A 15,548-nucleotide genomic window follows, 5' to 3' on the forward strand; every position below is an offset into this window, starting at 1 on the left:
AACCTGGGTACCTTCAGTCCGCAAGCCGACGCTATGTCCACTAAGTCAAACCGGCCAGGACCAGAAGAACTTTCTTGTCCAACTGCCAAACTATCTCTGTTGAGAAACTGTAATGAATCCACACTGTATATTATTGATTTGAATGGTACTGGCATCTTTGGAACCCTGGCTGATGTCCAAAGTCTATGTCTTTAATTTTTATTTAATTTCTTGAAAAAATACTCTTCCTTTCTTTGAATTAACATCAATTATTGTTGATGATACTCCAGCCAAATGCTTTTTTGTTTCTTCAATCACTTTTCCTTATCTCTTGATGACTTTGGCATTTACATAGTCAAAGGATGTAAAAAAATAACAGCTTTGTTACAATATAAAGTACAGATCATACAATTCACTTACTGGAAGTATATAATTCAGTGGTTTTTGTATATCCACAGAGTTGTGCAACCATCACTACAATCAATTTAAGAATATTTTCTTTATCCCCAAAAGAAACCACATTCCCATCAGCAGTCACTCCGCATTTTACCTGGCCAGGACAAGAAAATTCTTAGTCTACATAATTTACCTTAATGATGAAAAAAAAAGAAAAAAAGGGTTTTTTTTAGAAAAAAATACAAAAAACATTTTTAAAAAGACCAAGTTAAAAGTTTCACTTTAAACTTATTCTAAATTTCCATCGGCAAATTTGCTTCATTTCTCTTCCCTACTCCTCTAAAATATCCCAAATTCTCAATAGCTTTAAATCATTACGTATTTCTTTTGTCAAGCACTTACAAAGAAATCATAGCAATCTACACTAATAAAAGACACACATGAAAATTGACTGTACCTTCGCTACACCTTAAGCCACGCCCACCAGCCAATCATAGCGACTGTATGCAAATTAACCCAACCAAGATGGCGGCCGGCAGCCATGGAGCTGGAGCAAGCAGGAGGCTTGGTTGCTCCAGTGATGGAGGAAGCCAAGCTTCCCACCTGCCACGGCCAGCTCTGAGTTCCACTCAAGGCAACAAAGTTTCAACTACAGAAGCTAAATAAACCCCAGACACCTGCTTTCAGCCGGCCGTGGCCACGGAGCTGGAGCGAGCAAGAGGCTTGGGTTGACCATGGCGATGGAGAAAGCCAAGCTTCCCGCCTGCCCTGGCCGGCTCTGAACTCCACTCAAGGCTACAAAGTTTAAATTATAGAAGGTAAATAAATCCCAGAATAAAAAAAAGAAAAAAAGGAGAGGCTGGGAGCTTCCGTTGCTGGGGGGCTTGGCCAGCCTGAAAACGGCCCTCAGCCCCTCACCCAGACTGACCAGGCACCCCAGTGGGGACCCCCCCACCTTAAAGGGGGTGTGGCCAGCCTGAAAACAGCCATCAGCCCCTCACCCAGGCTGGCCAAACCTCCATGGGGGTGAGGGTCCTCATGGGGGGGGGGGGCGGGCCTTGATCAGCCTGCAAACAGCCATCAGCCCCTCACCCAGGCTGGCCAGGCACCCCAGCGGGACCCCCACCCTGATCTGGGACATCGTTCAGGGCAAACCAGCCGGCCCCCACACGTGCACCAGGCCTCTATCCTATATAATAAAAGGGCAATATGCAAATTGACCCTAACAGCAGAATGACTGGGAATGACTGGTCACTATGACACACACTGACCACCAAGGGGCAGATATTCAATGCAGGAGCTGTCCCTTGGTGGTCAGTGCACTCCCACAGGGGGAGCTCTGCTCAGCCACAAGCCAGGCTGATGGCTGCCAGCACAGCGGTGGTGGTGGGAGCCTCTCCCACCTCCTCAGCAGCTCTAAGGATGTCCGACTACAGCTTAGTTCTGCTCCCCCACAAGGGCTGCCGGGCTGCCAGAGGGATGTCTGACTGCCAGCTTGGGCCAAATCCCCCAGGGAGCAGGCCTAAGCCAGCAGGTGGACATCCTCCGAGGGGTCCCAGATTACAAGAGGGCATAGGCCGGGCTGAGGGACCCCCCCCCCAGTACACAAATTTTTGTGCACTGGGCCTCTAGTATACTAAATATAGCACATTTAAGTAGATAATGTAGTCACTAACTACACTCTCATCATAAAAGTTCAGGAGAAAAGGCTTACAAACTTGATCTTCAGTAACAAGAATTGATAAGCAACAGTTCTGCCAGATTATCTAAATTTGTGATAATAATGTTTACCAAAAAACAATTTCCTCACTCAGGGAACTCAATCTTGTAATCAAACAGCAGTTTTAACTCAGTCATCTCTAAGAAGCACTTAATATTCTATTATTTGGTGTTTATAAAAACAGTAGTTTAAAATATTTAAGCCTGAGAAAAATAAAACCAAACAAAATGTTCTAATTTATTGATTACTTTCCTTTAAGCTTCACATATTATATACATTTCCATTACATTAAAGGGAAATAAGTATTTGTTAGAATGTCTTAAATTTCATCTTTTTTTGTTTTAGTGATGCATTTTTATTTTTTCTTATCAATATTATTTTGTATTAGTTTCAAGTATACAGCCTAGCTTAACTTCATTTCTAAGTCTTCTCCATGACAGTTCCACATCAACTTGTTTCTTTACCAGATAACACACTACTAGATCTACCTACCATTGCTAAGAATATAAAAATAAAGTGAGTAATCTGCAGTGCCACCTGATGGTAAGAAGTAAGTGCTACACCCCAAAGAGTATATTCCAAGCATCCTTTTCCCTTCAAGGACAGGGAAAGAGGAGGACAATGGAATTCTTAGTGACCAGTTGGCCAGGACAACCATCTAGAAATATACAAGGGTTTTCAGGGTTCAATAAGTTAGGTCAATAAATGCTGTGAAATAGCTTCTTTGGAAAAGAAACAAATGGGAACCTAAAGAATAAATTAATACAAAAAATATGGGATTAAAAATATGAAAATGAAAACCTCACCATAAAGCAAAACATGACAAGCAAAAAACTTCCTTACAGCACTGTCTCTACTTCTATAGTTAAATACTGAATCGTTAAAAGTACTCTCTATAAAAACACAAAGTGAGCTGAAGACCTGAATGTGTTTTGAGCTTTACACAAACTAATTATAACAGAATTTAAGAAAATGTGTAACATAAGCAATGTTTTAGCATAAAGAAGACTGAGAAAATGGAATAAGAACAGGCAGAGTAGCCCTAACCGATTTGGCTCAGTGGATAGAGCATTGGCCTGCGGACTGAAGGGTCCCAGGTTCAATTCTGGTCAAGGGAATGTATCTTGGTTGCAGGCACATCCCCAGTAGGGGGCGTGCAGGAGGCAGCTGATGGATGTTTCTCTCTCATCGATGTTTCTAACTCTCTATCCCTCTCCTTTCCTCTCTGTAAAAAAATCAATAAAATATTTTTTTTAAAAAAGAACAGGCAGAGTAATATGAGGAAAAAGATGACATCGCCTGATGAGAAAAGAAGTGCAGTATTCCACTTTAAGAGAAGGATAAATATGGCCAAATATAAGCCATTGAGAATATGGACATTTATAACTTAAAAGAGCTCTAATTTTCCTCCAGGAAAGAACAGATACTGGACAAATAAAAACTTGACAAGTAGCCTTTTAGTAAAACGTATAAGCAATGTTATTTACCATATACTACTTCTAGTAGAGCAGAGGGATTAGAGGAAGATGTCATTTTTTTTTTCCAACGATAGTTAAATTCTTGCAAGTCAACTTGTGATCCACAGCCCAACTCTACAAAAAGAAGATTAGGGGGGAGAGAAACCAAGATGGCGGCATAGGTAAACACCGGAAATTGCTGCCTCGCACAACCACTTCAAAAATACAACTAAAGGAGAGAACGGACATCATCCAGAACCACAGGAAGGCTGGCTGAGTGGAAATTCTACAACTAGAAGGAAAGAGAAAAGCACAGTGAGTCAGAGGAGGTGCGGAAGTAAAGTGCAGAGGTACAGAGGCTCGAGCACGCGGAAAGGGCTGGCAACTGAGGAAGCCGGTGTCTTTTTCAATCGGGAGGGAAGCACAAGCCCCCGACTGCTCTGAACTCCAGTTCTGGGTGAGTCTCTGGAGACCCAAACTCATTTGGGGAGAAACTGGACTGTCTGGCATTGGTTGGAACTCGAGGGCGGCTTTCTCTCAGAGGTGCTTGCAGGGATTACCGGGACACTGAGACCCCGGGACCTCTTAGGGCAGGACTGAGGATCAGCCATAGCTGTTTGCTCCGCCCTATTGATTCCCTGAGACCCCGCCCCACCCAAGCTGCTAGCAGAGGCTTTTGCATATGAAAGGCCTGGCCCTTTGCAATCTAAAATTGCCTAACAAACTGCAGCTGGGTCAGACAGACCCAGAACATCCAAAAGAAGGCTCAAGGCCCCACAGCAGCTTGCACTGCTTCACAGCTGAGTCTCATCTGGCACCTCCAAACCCCAAACAAGGAAGGGGAAACTGCAGATCTCTTCGTAGCTCCTGCTGGGTAGCCTCAGGCAGAGGCTAAATTAGCACCTCCTTAGAGATCCAAGAGCCAGTGTACCCAGTGGTCAGAGTGGGACCACCCAGATTACAACTCCTCAGATCCATAAGGGACACACTCAGGGGGCAGACTCAGTGAGCACCAAAGCCCCACTGAAGCAAGTCTTGCTCCAGAAGGGTGTCTTCAGCACAGAAGTTCTCCCACCGTAGACACAGCTGATTCTTACAGCCAATTGGCTTGGAGGTTAATTCCTCCCAGTGATACCTACAACAATCAAGGCTTAACTACAACAAGACTATGCACAAAGCCCACAAGGGGGTGCACCAAGAGTGTCCACCTCAGGTAATTGGGGAGGCTGAGCCACTGGGCCCTACAGGACACCTACCACACAAAGCCACTCTATCAACACAGGGAAGCATAAAAAATGCGGAGACAAAGAAACATGTCACAAATAACAGAAATGGAGGAAAGTAAACTACAGGATATAGAGTTCAAAACCACGGTTATAATGTTTTTCAAGAATTTTCTAGAAACCACCGATAAATTTAGTGAGACCCTTGAGGATATGAAAAAGGACCAACTAGAAATTAAGCATACACTGACTGAAATAAAGAATAATATACAGAGATCCAACAGCAGACAAGAGGATCCCAAGAATAAAGTCAGATTTGAAATACGAAGAAGCAAAAAATACCCAACCAGAAAAGCAAAAAGAAAAAAGAATCCAAAAATATCAAGGTAACGTAAGGAGCCTCGGGGACAACTTCAAGCGTACAAACATCCGAATTATAGGGGTACCAGAAGAAGAGAGAGGGCAAGATATTGAAAACCTATTTGAAGAAATAATGACAGAAAACTTCCCCTACCCGGTGAATGATAGCTTTGCTGGGCAAAGAGGCCACACCAAGACACATCATAATTAAAATGCCAAGAGCAAATGACAAAGAGAGAATCTTAAAAGCAGCAAGAGAAAAAGAGAAAAACCGTCAGTTACCTACAAGGGAGTACCCATATGACTGTCAGCTGATTTCTCAATAGAAACTATGCAGGCCAGAAGGGAGTGGCAAGAAATATTCAAAGTGATGAATGCCAAGAACCTACAACCAAGCTTGCCCAGCAAAGCTATCATTCAGAAGTGAAGGTCAGATAAAGAGCTTCACAGATAAGAAAAGGCTAAAGGAGTTCATCACCACCAAACCAGTATTATATGAAATCCTGAAAGGTATCCTTTAAGAAGAGGAAGAAGAAGAAAAAGGTAAAGATAAAAATTATGAACAACAGATATATATCTATCAACAAGTGAATCTAAAAATCAAGTGAATAAATAATCTGATGAACAGAATAAACTGGTGAATAGAATAGAATCAGAGGCATAGAAAGGGAGTGGACTGACAGTTCTCAGGGGGAAAGAGGTGTGGGCGGTGGGGGAAGAGACTGGAAAAAAATCGTATACCTATGGATGAGGACAAGTGGGAGGATAAGGGTAGATGGTGGGGTGGGAACCGGGTGGAGGGAAGCTATGGGGGGGAAAAAGAGAAACAACTGTAATAATCTGAACAATAAAGATCTAATTTAAAAAAAAAGAAGAAGAAGATGATTAGGGGGTCCCAGATGGTGTGGCTCAGTGCTTGAACACTGACCTATGAACCAGGAGGTCAATTCCCAGCCAGGGCACATGCCCTGGTTGCAGTCTCTATCCCCAGTGCGGGGTGTACAGGAGGCAGCCAATCAATGATTCTCTCTGATCATTGATGTTTTTATTTCTGTCTCCCTCCCTTCCTCTCTGAAACCAATAAAAATATATTTTTTAAAAAGAATAGGAGGTCCTAGCAGGTTTGGCTCAGTGGATAGAGCATCGGCCTGCAAACTGAAGGGTCCCAGGTTCGATTCCAGTCAAGGGCACATGCCTGGGTTGCAGGCTCGATCCCCAGTGGTGTGTGTGCAGAAGGCAGCCAACCAATGATTCTCATCATTGATGTTTCTCTCTCTCCCTCTCTGAAATCAATAAAAATATATGTTAAAAAAAAAAGAATAGCAGGCAGAAACATATTGACATCAACTAGATCCTGTCCAAATATATACATCTTTGACTGGTAGTTTCCAATTACTGGCCTTGTTCTGTCTTAGAAGAATCTCATTGTTTTGAGAGTTTAGCCTCAGGAGTCACTGCACTCATAAAAACTAATTCATTAAAACATGTATAGGTTGCATGTGCAGTAATATCCCCACAATTACATACCATCTCTCCTACTGGGGATTGAGCTGCGACCCAGGCATGTCCCCTTGTTGGGAATCGAACCCAGGACCCTTCAGTCCACAGATCATAGTGTTGCAGAAACATAACAGCATTTTCAAAGGACAGATAGTCAAAATGTCAAATGATTTAAAAGATTCCAGTACATTTCAAAACAAAGAGATCAATTAAATTCAATGACTGAAGTGGATTACCAGACTTCAATATATGGAAGGAAAAAAGTAATAAGGAGGTGGAAAAAATGAATATAGGCAACTTTCAAGAAACGTAAAGAAATAATTACAGATGAAACTGAAGATGAATCTAGAGTGAGAATTTAAGATGAGTGTGTTTAAATCCTGATAAGTCAGTGCCAACCCACAGCAAAAAAAGGGATTAACCAAGTGTTATGGATTATGTTCCCCAAAAATTGATATGTTGGAGCCCTCATCCCAGTATCTTCAAAGTTAGAGATAAGTTTTTTGAAGAAGTGATTAAGTTAAAATCAGGCCATTATCCTCATTAAAATAAAAGATACCAGAGGTTCCAGTGCACGAAGGTATGATCAGGTAAAGAGGCAGAAAGAGGATTGCCATTGTGAATCAAGGAAAGAGGCCTCAGAGGAAACCAATCCCACTGGAATCTTTATCTTAGACTTCCAGGCTCCCAAACTGTAAGAAAATAAATTCCTATTGTTTAAGTCACCCAATCCAAAGTATTTTGTTATGGCAGCCCTAGCAAACTGATACACTGAGGAAACACTGTCACTGAGGAGAAAAACCTAAGAGCACAATTAAAGATGGACAGGTAGAGATAGACACATTTGAGGATGAAACAGGAAAAAAGCAATGAAGTTCCCACCAATGTCTTTCATTTCCTCTGTGAAGTAGAAAGCAACATTATCCAGGAAAGAGTAAGGAAGAAAGGAGATGGTGGGTTAATAACCACCAAAGGAAACCCAAGTAGTTATTAGAGACACACAGGATTACTGGACTGCCTGCCCATTACTCAATAAATGTTTGTTGTTGAGTGTATACCCTGCTGTCATTCATGAATGCTTTGGTTCAGTTTTAATAATCTGTCAAACAAAAAGCACTGGAATGAGTCAGAACCTGGGTTTTAAATCTAGATATGTGTGACCTTATGCAAGTCACTTACCCTTGCTAGGCCTTAGTTTCTTCAACCAGATACATGAGACTCAATAATCAGCAAAAGATCACCTCAAATCAAAATAAATGATGCTATAATTTTAATGCAGGTTTGTGCATAACCTCAGTCTTCTTTACCAAACTAGTGTGTCATATCATGTGGAGCACTTGTTAAAATGCAGATTCTGATTTAGTAAATCTGGGGTTAAGGCTGAGATTGTGCATTTCTTTTTTTAAAATATATTTTTATTGCTTTTAGAGAGGAAGGGAGAAGGAGAGAGAGAGAAACATCAATGATGAGAGTCATTGATCTGCTGCCTCCTCCATGCCCCCTACCAGGGACCTAGCCAGCAACCCAGGCATGGGCCCTTGACCGGAATCCAACCTGGGACCCCTCAGTCCACAGGCCGAGGCTCTATCCACTGAACCAAACCGGCTAGCACGAGATGGTGCATTTCTAACAAATTCTCAGGTGAGGCCATATACCACAGGTTGAGTAGCAAGAGTGGAGAACACTGATCCAGCTCGAACTCTACAAAGCTTGTAATTGTGAGCTTATCTGTAATCAGCCTGATATTACAAAACCAAACAAAGACACTTCAGACTCACACCTGCACTAAGCGCGTCTTGCTATTCCCTGAAACACCTGATATTAACTGACAATCCCCATCTGGTGCAGATAGAAAAAGAAAGGAATGAATAATATTGTCAGCAATAACAAGAAATTAAGAGAAGCCCAAGATAAATACAAACACACACACATATACATACATACACAAAACTCAAAGGTTAAATAGCTATCTAATCAAACATTACCTATCAAAATATGAATATTTTTATTTATGGAAAAATATGTGTATTTATCTCTGGAAGACTCTTTAGCATCTCATCCTACAAGCATTCTTTTGATTCTGGTTTAATCTGAATGCATACCCATTCAATATACGTATCACATAATCTAAGGATTTTTACATTAATTATAAAATAATCTTCACATATTTGCTTAGAACCTCTAATCGTATTACCATAACTAAATCGGTTTTGGTGAGAATTCTCTTCTGCTATAGGAAGTCTAATTAGGACAGGGCAGGTCAGCTGCCCTAGAGCTGTAACATATTGCCACAATGCATTGCTATAATTAAACTGTTTCTACTATTCCCTGTGCTAGGTTTGGGGGGGGGGGGAGGATTCCACAATCCTATCACAATCAGTAAGGAGAGATTTTCATTGTAATTTCACAAAAATCTTCCTCAGTAACTAAAGATGTAAGAAAAGATATTGTGCAATGAATATCTTCCATTGTAGTCACTCTGTCCTTAATTTGAAATCTCTGTACTGAACAGAGGTTTGAAATAATGTGAAAATGGAGGAGTGACCTCCCTTATCCAAGAAAAAAAAAAAAAAAGTATGGCTGTAAAACGCTCTTCCTTACTCCCTTCTGAAGAATAACCAAATTTCAAGGACTCCACCGCACTACAGCTGCGCTCCTTTAAACTGGGGTGGGAGAGAATATGTCCAACAGCAATCTTGGCACCAGCGAACAACTCACCAGTCCTTGCTATTTGGTCAAGTCATTCTGAAATACTACTTCCCTCAATCACCATGTCATAAAAAAATAAATGCAGTGGGCCTCAAATAGATTTGCTGAATCACCAAGACCCCCAAATAGAAAGCTGCCGAAATCGCTGGGCTTCAGCACTGGCGGCCATACCTCAGCAGCAAGCAGGTCCTCTCCGAAAATGTGCAAACTTCCTTCACTTGTTCATTACAGGGCAGCAAGGGTCTAATGTTTAATTAAAGCTTTCCCAGCATTGCTATTAGCAGTAGTGGTTTTATACTAAAGACGACCAGGGTCTCTATCCCTCAAGGGCAAATGCACCACCCTGGCCCGCAACCGCAGCCACAATGGGCACCCCACGCTCTCCTCTCTGGGCACCCAGTGCCTGCACCCCGATTCCTCCGTGACCATGCTTCCCGCTCCCGTCCGACTGGCACAGCCCCGAGCTCCCACGGGTTCCCAGGGTTACGCAAAGCACCAAGCCCGCAGGCCCTCGCCGCGCCAGGTTACCTCTCCTCTCCCGGTAGCCCCGCGGTCCTCCCGGGTCTCCCGGGCTCCGCTGCCCAGCCCACTCCTCCCTTCTACGCAGCGTTCTGGGGGACTCGGGCGGGAGCCTCACCGGTTGGTTCGGTCCGGAACAGCCCGGCTCTCCCGCTTTCACTTCCCAGCACGAAGCGGCGTCGGTTGGTCCGGCGCCCCACGCTCCCAGTCCCCACGCCGCCGCCTACTGATGCCGAAAGCCGCTTCTAGGAACGCGCCATGTTCGGCGTCGCAGCTCCACGCGATGTGGACGCTCGAATACTGCGTCACACTCCCACGGCGCGTGCAGAAGGCCAAGCAAGGAGGCGATAGGACAGCGGAGGGAAGAAAGGGGCGGGGCTTTCTCTTCGAAACCAAAGGCGCCGGTTGGCTGACTCAGCAGTGTGCGCTTGCGCAGTAGAGAGAGCGGGGAGCCGGGACTCAGCGGGATCTGGAACCAAAGGAATCATAGGTCCGGGTTGCCCCGACTCCGGAAAAAGTCGTCACCTGGTTGACTGAACTTTAAAGCCGAACCATTTACCCTTCCCTCTTCTAGATATCAGCTGCAAAACGGCATTGTTTTACGGGTCGGTCTCTGCAAAGAAGAGTTATCAAAATAATCCTACTATCATCAGTCAACCCTCTCACGAATATTTATTTTTTAAGGTCCTATGCTTGGGCGTTCTATTCCAGGACAATAGCAAGGATGGAAAGATTAAAAAGGAAGTCCAGTTCTCCCTGCCTCTGCTACTATCTAGCTTAGTGACCTAAGTTTTCTTATCTTTAGAATGAAGTTGTGAGGAAATAGTTGTGTTTATAAAGATTAATAATAGTAGATAACATTTAATGAGCATTTAGTATGTGCCAGAAACTACTAAAATCTTGACATGAATCGTGAATTTTAATCCTCAAGTCAACCCTATGAGGTGCTTTTTATCATGCCCATTTTACAGATAAAGAAACTAAAACACAGAGAAGTCAAGTAACCTGCCTAAGGTCACACAGCTACCAGAAGTAAGACTCTGTGTTAAGATTTGAACCACACAATCATAGTTCTGCATTCTAAGGATGTTCATCATGCAGGACTGTTTTTAAAAGCAAATATAAGAAATTTACCTAAATGACCACCAAAAAATAAATGATAAATCATGATGTGTGCATATGTAATAAAATACAAATTGGCCACGAAAAATTATGTGGAAGTGTATTTGTTGAAATGTTAACACATTCACAATGCATTGAGAAAAGAGTGGATTACATCCAGGATGGTCTCCTTTGTGGGAATAAATATATGCTAAAATACTAACAGGATTTTATGATCAGTTGGATGACATTGTGGGGTTTCTTTTTTTTTTTTTTAAATATATTTTATTGATTTTTTACAGAGAGGAAGGGAGAGAGATAGAGAGTTAGAAACATCGATGAGAGAGAAACATCGATCAGCCGCCTCCTGCACATCTCCTACTGGGGATATGCCCGCAACCCAGGTACATGCCCTTGACCGGAATCGAACCTGGGACCTTTCAGTCCACAGGCTGACGCTCTATGCACTGAGCCAAACCGGTTTCGGCAGGTTTCTTTTTTTTGTTGGTGGGGGTTAGTGGTTTGGGGGGGCTTAACTATCTTCAGAAGTAAAAAAGTACTTCTCAAATTTTAAGTAGGCATAGAATCACATGGGGATCTTGTTAAAAAATATATCCTGATTTAGTTGGTCTGAGGTGTGGCTTGAAATTCTTCATTTATGAGTTTCCAGCTAATGTCAACACTGCTGGTTCATAACAAGGCTATAAGGAATATGTGATAAAGAAAGAAAAATAGCCTAGTTGGAACTAAAATGAAGAAATTGGCCTAGGACAGTAAATTTTTTTCTATTTAGGATAATGGATCCTTTGGAAATCTATAGAAAGCTGTAATTTAGAAAAATGCACATACACAAAATTTTGCCTACACAAACTACAAGACCCCAAATTAAGAATCACTTGGAGGTTCTAGCTTCAGAAACTATGAATGTATAATCTAGTCACATACTATATACAAAACAAATGTGTACAGCTGTATTTCATTGTTATATTCTCATAATCTCAGGTTCTCTAGAGAAGACAAATATTTAAACTAATTTAAATTAAATCACAATTGGGTCTGTGTAGAATATATTTGAAATATAAATGCAGTGCTTCCCTCCTCCCCCCAACCAAAAAAAAACAACAGTTGAGAACTAAAAAGAGAAAGCAGCAAGTTGGTGAAGCAAATGCTAAATTAAAGAAACATTGGCTTCCTTCACAAAAAAAAACACCACATTTTATTTTTATTTATTATGTTCCCTGGCACATTTAAAATGTTATCATTTTAAGCATGCTGTGAATGTAAATAAGCTTCTTCTTCTATCAAATAAAATGCTATTTTAATTCAATTTTAAGTTAAAATCATTTTATTAACAACAAAAAACTCTAAGAATGGCAATGCATCAATTGTGCACACCCAAATTGAAAGAAAATTATTTTAATTAATAAAGGGTATAAACATGAACCAGAGAAGCATGAAATTATTTTTTACAATTACTAAGCCATTCATAGCTGCAAAGATAACTAATGCATTTCAGCATAAATTTCCAATGCTCATTTCTTTATTACAGTTCATATCCCAGATTCACACAATTCGCTAGGACTCATGGCTCCATGGTACATTCAATATTGTCTTACTTCTGAATGCTGTCTTGACTAACAGAAAAAAAAATAGGTGAAAAATTTTGAAGATTTTTTTAATTGATTGTTAGAGAGAAGAAGGGAGAGGGAGAGAGAGAAACATCATGGATATAAGAGAGAAACATCAATAGGCTGCAACACCCAACCTACTGAGCCACACCACGCAGGGCAAAATAGATGAAATTTGACCAGAATAATAAGTGACCCCAATTAATAGAATAATTTCCCTGTGTTGATGTTGGTAGCTCTCCCCATCTTTTTTCGTTTCTGTAGAAATTCATCAACTATTATCTTAGTGTAAAACAGTGGTTCTCAACCTGTGGGTCGCGACCCCTTTGGGGGTCGAACGACCCTTTCACAGGAGGCGCCTAAGACCATCAGAAAACACATATATAATTACATATTGTTTTCGTGATTAATCTCTATGCTTTAATTATGTTCAATTTGTAACAATGAAATTGGGGGTCACCACAACATGAGGAACTGTGTTAAAGGGTTGCGGCATTAGGAAGGTTGAGAACCACTGGTGTAAAAAGTAGTGAATGCCCCACCTTCCATGTGTGTCAGAAACTCCTAGAGGGTCTGTTAAAATGAATTTCCAAGGGCCCAGTCCTACTCTGATCCAGAATGTTTTGGGTGGGCTTTGGAATGGGAACTTTCATTACATGCTATAATAGTTTGCTACGGCTGCCATAACAAAATACCCCAGTCTGGGTGGCTTAAATAAGAAAAATTTATTTTTTCACAGTTCTGGAAGCTACAAGTCCATGATCAAGATGTCAGCAGGATTGGTTTCTCCTGAGACCTCTCTTCTAGCTTGCAGATGGTTGCCTTCTCCCAGTGCTCTAACATAGTCTTTCCTCTGTGCACACACCCCAGGTATCTCTGTCCAAATTTCCTTCTTTCACACAGACACCAGTCACATTGAATTAGGTCACACCCTGAAGGCCTTGTTTTAATTCAGTCGCCTTTTTATTTATTTATTTAAATATATTTTATTGATTTTTTACAGAGAGGAAGGGAGAGGGATAGAGAGTTAGAAACATCGATGAGAGAGAAATATCAATCAGTTGCCTCCTACACACCTCCTACTGGGGATATGCCCTTAACCAAGGTACATGCCCTTGACCATAATCGAACCTGGGACCCTTGAGTCCGCAGGCTGACGCTCTATCCACTGAGCCAAACCAGTTAGGGCTCAGTCGCCTTTTTAAAGGCCCTATCTCTAAATATAGTCACATTTTGAGGCACTAGAGATTAAGGCTTCAACATATGAATTTTGTGTGTCCTAGTGTTTCTGATATAGGTAGCTTAAGGCTTATAGCCAGACAAACACTAACTTAGTCTCTAGGTAAACTAAATGGGTATATTCACTTCAGTCATTTAGTTTATGTGGATTAAAATATGTGACCTCTTTCAGGAGAGTCTTGCTATTTTACTCCAAAAGAAAATTATCATTTGGTTTCCATCCTTATTGTCAACATAAAATAAGCCCTCCCAACCACCCTGTTGGTCTCTCTTCTGCTTTACATTTTTCTTTACACTTATCCCCACCTGACATAATGTCTGTTTTTTCCTCACTAGAATGTAAGCTCCACTTTATTTTGCTCATCACTGTACCTCCTGGGTGTAGAACAGTGACTGGGAAGACCAGAATGTCCTTAAGGTGATCTTGCATTCCATCTGTGATGTAAAAGGCAAGATCTTCAGCTAAGGAGCTGCAGAGGTGATAGGGAAGGAAGACTGAGAAGAATTAAGAAAACTTGAAGATCCAATATGGAGAATGACAGAGGAAGATTGGAGGGAATTCAGGAAGAGGGGTCTGGGCAGGGTTCAGAACCCAGCTAAATGTGGAGCCCATGAATGTCTATTTGCACTGCTGTGTGAACTCCAGCAGTTCACATTTTAGCTCCTTCACAATAAGTCCCTATTTACCATACCTACTTATTCCTCAGCTATACCAAGCTTCTTTTTTTCCCTTAAACATCTTTATATCTTGGCGTTATTAGTACTGTTCCCTTTGAAGTCCCAAACTTTCCTTGGCTAACTTTTGTTTGTCCTTTAAAGACTCAGCTCAAATATCGTATTTTGAAAATGTTCCCTAATTTCTTCTAATATTAGCACAGTCTTTGGAATATAGACCTAGGCTCAAGAGGAGACTGTCATGTTTTCTGTATGATCTTCAGCAACATATTAATCTCTTTTTTTCATTCAATTTCTTCATCTGTAAAATGGATATAATGATAAGATCTATTTCAGAGAACTGTTTGAAAATGTTGAATGAGTTCATGTAACTAAAGCACCTGACACTTAATTGATCAGGAAATGGTTCCACCAGTTATTTGCATGTCTCCCTCTTGACAGAAAATTCTTTAAAAGCAGGGATCATGTCATGTTCATCTTTTTATTCCTAAGATTTGATACAGTGGCTGGCACACTAGATTTTCCAGAATTGTGCACTAACTTAATGATTAGTGGAATGAAATAGGTAGTTGTTTTCTCCTGTGTTAAAGCACAGCGAAGAAAGACCAAGGATTAGGAATACACAAAATTAATTGCGCAGGGAAGAGTCAGCTTTGGTCATGACAGAAGAAAACTTCTTCAAGGAAACAGGGTACACACAGAAACATTAAAAACTTAAGCCTGCCAAAACCGGTTTGGCTCAGTGGATAGGGCGTCGGCCTGCGGACTGAAAGGTCCCAGGTTCGATTCCGATCAAGGGCATGTACCTGGGTTGCGGGCACATCCCCAATAGGAGATGCGCAGGAGGCGGCTGATCGATGTTTCTCTCTCATCGATGTTTCTAACTCTCTCTATCTCTCTCCCTTCCTCTCTGTAAAAAATCAATTAAATATATTAAAAAACAAAAACAAAACTAAAGCCATTAGTCTGGTAGGCACAACAGACAGGGTTAATTTTGTGTATTCCCAAGCCTTGGTCTTCCTTTGCTGTGCTTTAACACAGG

General features: G+C 41.5%; 1 protein-coding gene across 6 annotated transcripts in view; it reads right to left on the reverse strand.

The window, feature by feature from the left end:
- Window positions 1–10,168, reverse strand: part of IPO11 (importin 11) — a 146,052-nt gene extending 135,884 nt beyond the window's left edge. For 3 of the 6 annotated variants that reach the window (XR_009452671.1, XR_009452672.1, XM_059694550.1), the window contains exon 1: window positions 9,982–10,168. The gene's annotated coding sequence lies outside the window, so the exon portion shown is untranslated. The remainder of the gene's footprint in view (window positions 1–9,981) is intronic. The other 3 variants (XM_059694549.1, XM_059694548.1, XM_059694551.1) reach the window with 1 other exon arrangement.
- Window positions 10,169–15,548: the final 5,380 nt, after the last annotated feature.

Source organism: Myotis daubentonii, chromosome 4, assembly GCF_963259705.1.
Source record: "Myotis daubentonii chromosome 4, mMyoDau2.1, whole genome shotgun sequence".
NCBI classification, from domain to species: domain Eukaryota; kingdom Metazoa; phylum Chordata; class Mammalia; order Chiroptera; family Vespertilionidae; genus Myotis; species Myotis daubentonii.